This window comes from Falco biarmicus, chromosome 6 (assembly GCF_023638135.1).
Source record: "Falco biarmicus isolate bFalBia1 chromosome 6, bFalBia1.pri, whole genome shotgun sequence".
Lineage (NCBI taxonomy): Eukaryota > Metazoa > Chordata > Aves > Falconiformes > Falconidae > Falco > Falco biarmicus.
Window position 1 is genome coordinate 73,423,748 of NC_079293.1, and position 6,000 is coordinate 73,429,747.

A 6,000-nucleotide genomic window follows, 5' to 3' on the forward strand; every position below is an offset into this window, starting at 1 on the left:
CAACATTTCAGCAGCCCCCCGTGGCACGACCCGGAGGCAGTGAAGGTGGGTGGGCATGCCCCAGCACGGCAGAAATTTCCCTGGCTCCTGCATTCTGCGGTGTCAGCAAAAATAGGATCTGCAGAACCTGCGGGAAGTGAAAAATGTCAGAATCTCCGTTTTCAGTCTGAAATGATGAAGGAGATATATATACATATATATGCAATAAATAATGTGTTGGGTTTTTAGGAAGAGTGCCATCATGAGTACTGATGTTCTTGATCCCATCCACTGCATAGGCCCATCCCGACAGCATCAGATTCTGCCTGTCAGTTGATGGTTGCTTTTTTCCTCATATGCACACACTTCTGCTTACAAGCCCTTTCGTTCTTTGTAGGATTCACTTTGCTTCTCACCTGAAACAGCCTGGAGGAGGAGGAAGAGAACAGCAAACAGCACATAGAGGATCCTCATGGCTGCCAGTAGTTTGTGAGCTGTGTCCTCCTGCAAAAAGCCTGACAGACTGATGGAGGATGAGGTTAGTTTGAGGAAGGGACTAGGAAAGCCACCTGGTATTTATAGGGCCTGTGGGATTGTGCAAGTTTGACGGCTGAGTGCTTTGTCAATAAGTAACTGCAACGAACCTTCTGGAAAGCAGACTAGTTATCCCCCTTATCGCAGGTTGCAATGAAACGTGCAGCGAAGATGTTGCAATCCCCAAGGGTGAATTTCCACTGACCGTGTCCATTGTATAATGTGACCATCAGCCAAGCCCCACTGAGCTGCACTGATTTGCATGGCTTTTGCAGACCTGCTTCCAACATGGGCATGGGGATGGAGCAGGCAGGGGGCTTGGGAGTCAGCCACTGTCACAGTCTGGTCCCAGTGTTGACCCTGGATCCATCACTTACTGACACATGACATTTTGCCTCCATCTCCCCATCCCTGTCACCAGGCAGATGATGTCAAAGGCAGAGGAAAGCATTGGGAAAGATTTGCGACACTGCAACTTTGCTTTGTCACTTTTTAAACAGGTTTCAGAACATCCTCACCCACTGCAAAGGGCTGACACAAAGCTGTCTCCCTCATTTAATTCTCACTTATGTGCCACTCTGAGTGCTTTGCATTTTTACCAACTTTTGACATCCCCTTTTGTTTCCCCTCACAGTGCCCCAAGGGGTGAGGAGAATGGGCTGGTTCCGCTAAGAGTCTTGGCAGGCATAAAGCCTTGAGGTGCAACATTTTCTGAGCTTCACTTCAGAGCACGATCCCCATGGCTGTAAATTTTCTGAGAAGCATTGGTTAGGGGATCAAAGCACTGAAGGGTCTTCCTCATAAAATCTTGGGCTTGTAGATGTCAAATGACTGCAACAGCTTTGCCCCCATGGGAATCCTGCCTTTGCCCAAGTACCATCACACGTCATGAACAGGTTAATCTCTGTCAAAGCCCAGGCATTTCTGCAGTTCCTAGCTCTGACATTCTGGTTCAGTGGTTTGTTTCCTTATTACCTCGTTTATTATATTTAACTCGGAGTTAATGGTATTTTTGTTCTAAGAATTATTCATAGGATGAAAACGTTACTGATGTTTATGTTTAAGCTACATACTTAAGCTTAAGCAGCTGAGAAAGTAGCAACAAGGTGAGTTACTTGTTTATGCAGTCAATAACAGTAAGATAAACACTGGTTTTCGTCTTCCACCCATAAAATCTAATTAACCAGCAAATGCCAAGTGCTCCAGAATGTCCTTTTTTGTACCCTTGCCTTAGAAATTATCTCTTTTTTTGCCAGGAACTCTCCATTTCTAAAGGAGAGGAGAGCTGATTTGTCACTCCTCTCTTTTCTCTTTCAACAAGCTGTCAGTGGGGCACCTCGAGAAAGAGACCTGACCTACAACATGAATGTGAAAAAAACAGGAAACAAACCCCTTTCAATTTTATGAAAACCCATTGAAATGTGAATTTCCCCCGCCTATCTTTTACATAGGCAGGATGACAGTGTTGTGCTATTTTGCAAAAGGAAGAGTGCTTTTTGAGCACTCATTGCTCCCTAAGGAAATTCATGGTCAGGAGGAGCATTGTTTTCCCCAAATAACATCAGAATGTAGCATTGGGGAAGGTGGTGATGACTCTTTGCTGTCACACACGGTATGTGAACAAGCCCCGCTCGCTTTCAGGGCTGTACTGTTCCCACCTGTGGAACAGAATAAATCTATTATCAGAGTCAAATTGTTTAAGTTTCAGTGATGCAAATGGCTGTAGCGATTATAGATTTTGCTGAACAACCTTATTTCTTGCAGAAGGAAAACAGCCTTCTAGGAAAGTGAGCAACATATTAAGCCCTGCTAGGACAGGCAGCCTAAAAATGTCATTCAGAGCAATAGGAAAATTCCATGACTTTGGTGCCTAGTAAAACCAGACAAGTCCAAGCTGGTTGCTTAAAACCAGGCCAAACTTGTCTAAAACACCTCAAGAGCAGAACAATTTGTGCAGCGCAGCAGTGGCCTGGGGCTGGAACATGACAGTGTGTGCATGGAGCTGTGTCCCACGGCAGTCAGGGCCAGGCAGGAGTCCTGGAGATCTCTGTTGAATATTAACTTCCAGACATGAGCTGGGGACTGAAGGAGTTGTAGGTACCTACCCCAGAGAAATCAAGCTCTCTAAGCAGACAGGTGGTGGAGGGACTTCACTTAATAAAACCTTATACAAGAATATTGCAATGCAAGTAAGACATAAAAGATTCCATGAGGATATTGGTAGCAAAAGAGAGAAAGGGAAGACACACGTGACACTCAGCAGACCTTTAATTTTGCCTTTGCGATCAGGAAGGTATGTGCAGCCTATAATAGTCAAAGCTCCCTTACCTGTGCTCCAGCATCTGAGTGCTGGACTTGGTACAACAGGACTTGGTACAACAGCAAATCTGTGGATGGTCATGAAGGATGCAATATCTCAGAATGGTGTCCGCTTTATTTCTTCCCATTTACTAACAGGAAATTTCGTAAACCTGTAAGGTATGAATAGGTATTTATGCTTTTATGTTTGCAATCCTATTTTGCTGAATTTCGCCCTAGCAGCACACCTTCCCAAAGGTGATATTGCAAGCAAAATCTGAAATGTTGAGTGGGACCAGCCCTGGCAAACATCACTTCATGTTGCTAAAGAAGCGTGCAATGACTGAGTAGATTTCTCTGTCTTCTTCAAGGCAGGTGTTTTTCTTCTCTTCTTCCCTTCTTGGTTGACAAACCACCTCCCATAATAGTTCACAACGAGCACCATACAGCTTAACAATTGCTTTTTGCCTCAACACTTTCTCAAAGGTGTTGTCTTAAGCACAACTTAACAGCTAATGGCTAATAAAATATTTTTTAGAGTCTAAGAACTATTATACTTTTGAGAATGGTTATTTATAATGGGGTACATGTATTTGGACACTGGTAGGGCTTGATTTTGCCATTTTAATTATACCTTTAAAACCACAATGCATGTTTTTTTAGGAAAGCATATGCTTACATCCCATTAAAACCAAGCTCATGTTAGCATATACCTCAGTATTCTCCTGGCTTTCATAATTATGCCAGAAATCCTTATAATACGTGCAGAGTGACTTCTGTTTGCAGTGCTTCATTTTCCATTAGTCACCGGTAAGTTAATTAATTATGTTAATAGTATGTTCTTCAATTGTGCCCTTTGTCCAATGCTTCCAAGACTTATCAAACAAGATAAAAGAACAAAGACTGAAATTCCACATTCATTTTATCATTATCACCATGTACACACAGGGCAATTTCAACTAACACTTTTGGGTTTTCCCACTTTTGGAGACGGCTAGTCTTCTTGTACGGTTTTCTGTGTGGGAAATCAATGACAATTAAATTTACAGCCCTTTCCTTTGCAATGTAAGTGCTGGCTTGTTTCTCTTCCACAGCTGACTGCAGATACATGGTGATAAGAGTTGTGTACTCTTTGCACCTCTGCCTGGATAGCCACAGGTGAAGGTGGCATGCAACCTGCTTCTCTATTGCACCTTACATCTCTTGAGACCTAGGCATAACTTTCATAGTTCAGGGAAGGAGCAGCTCAGACCTGCTGTCAGTCTGCAAATCCATGTGTTTTCTTGACCACTGCCATGTCCATTCAGTAACTTGTCATCCCATGGGATAGCCTTTGGCATCGTCTCACGAAGGGCACAATGAGAATGGGAACATGAGAGCTGATGTTGCTTCAACCATGGAAATTTTCACTTAGTGGAAATCCTATAATTGCTCTTGTGCAAAATATTCCCACATATAACTTTGTCAGTAGGGTGGTTTATGCTATTTCACATGAGCTAACTGGGTGCACAAAGCTCCAAGCAAAGACCACCAGGCACATTTGACATCTTCCATCAGTCCTCACTGTGCTTGTGATAGCTACAATGGTCCTCTATTAGAGAAACTTCTTAAACTTCTTAGAGGAAGAGAAGTCCAGCAGAGCAGTTAATCAATCCTGATGTGTGAGAGACTTCCTAGTATCACTGGGAAGGCACAAGAGGAGGCTGGAGAGCCCCTGTGTACATGATGTTCAGGGATGCTGCAATGCTGAGGTCTGGGAACCTGGTCAATTATTACCTGCCTTTGGTTGCTTTGATCCCAATTGCATGCGTCCTCATGTTGCAATCCATACAGCGAGTCAACATTAAACAGACCTTTACATGACAATGCTGAAAATCAGCATTGAGAATGTAGTGTCCTCTGTGCCTCTAAAGCCCATTCAAAAGGAAGATTCCTCTGTAGAGATGAGGGCAAAAGGGAATACTAATCAGTGTTTGAGAGGAAGGCTGGGAGGCAGAATCTCCTGTATGTTATGGAGAGAAGTACTTCTCTGGTCCTGTGTCCTGGTTTCGGCTGGGATAGAGTTACTTTTCTTCTTAGTAGCTGGTACAATGCTGTGTTTTGGATTTAGTGTGAGAATAATATTGATAATACACCAATGCTTTAGTTCTTGCTAGGTAGTGCTTACTCTAGATCAAGGACTTTCAGTTCTCCCTGCTCTGGCAGTGCTCTGCTGTTGTTGCTGTATTTTACTGTATTTCAATTATTAAGTAGTTATTATATCAACCCATGAGTTATACTTTTTTCCAGTTCTCCTCCCCACCCCACCTGGGGGGGTATGGGGGAATGAGCAAGTGGCTGTGTGCTGCTCAGTTGCTGGCTGGGGTTAAACCACAACATCCTTCATGATGAATTTCCTGATCTGCCACACAGCACTAATGCTGCTGCAGTGATGCTTTTCCTGGAAGGGGCTGAGGCTTTTATGTGGCTGGTATATGAAATAGCACAGAAGCTTTACTTTTTAGGGAATTATTGTGCCATTCATGAAAAACTAAAACACCAGAAGTGTTTTCATTAGACAGTGGACAGTGTCTAAATGCTTTTTTCTGTGCAGCACCAAAATGTCAACTCCTATGACAAGACAGAGAGGGACTTTTTACAAAGGCATATAGCGATAGGAAAAGGGCTAATGCTTTCAAACTAAAAAAGGGTAGATTTAGTCTAGATATTAGGAAGAAATTCTTCCCTGTGAGGGCGGCAAGGCGCTGGCCCAGGCTGCCCAGAGCAGCTGTGGGTGCCCCATCCCTGGCAGGGCTCAAGGCCAGGCTGGATGGGGCTGGGAGCAGCCTGGGCTGGGGGGAGGGGTCCCTGCCCGTGGCAGGGGGTGGAACTGGGTGGTCTTTAAGGTCCCTTCCAACCCAAACCGTTCTGTGATTCTGTGATGTATCAGGTAGATTTCTGTTGACTTTGGCACTATTATCAACAAAAAATAAAACCACTGAAGCTCCGTTGGCTTTTGTCAGGTAGGAAGCTGCTAATGCTGCAGCCACAAGAATTATAATAAATACCTAGTTAATTCAATTTACTTAGTTACTTCATTTCTAGCCCTCTGGAACACAGCTCACATCTTCTGAAGTCAGTATCACAGGCAAACCCCAGTTACATAAACCATGACATCATCATGTACGTGATCAGTTTCCAATGAACTGG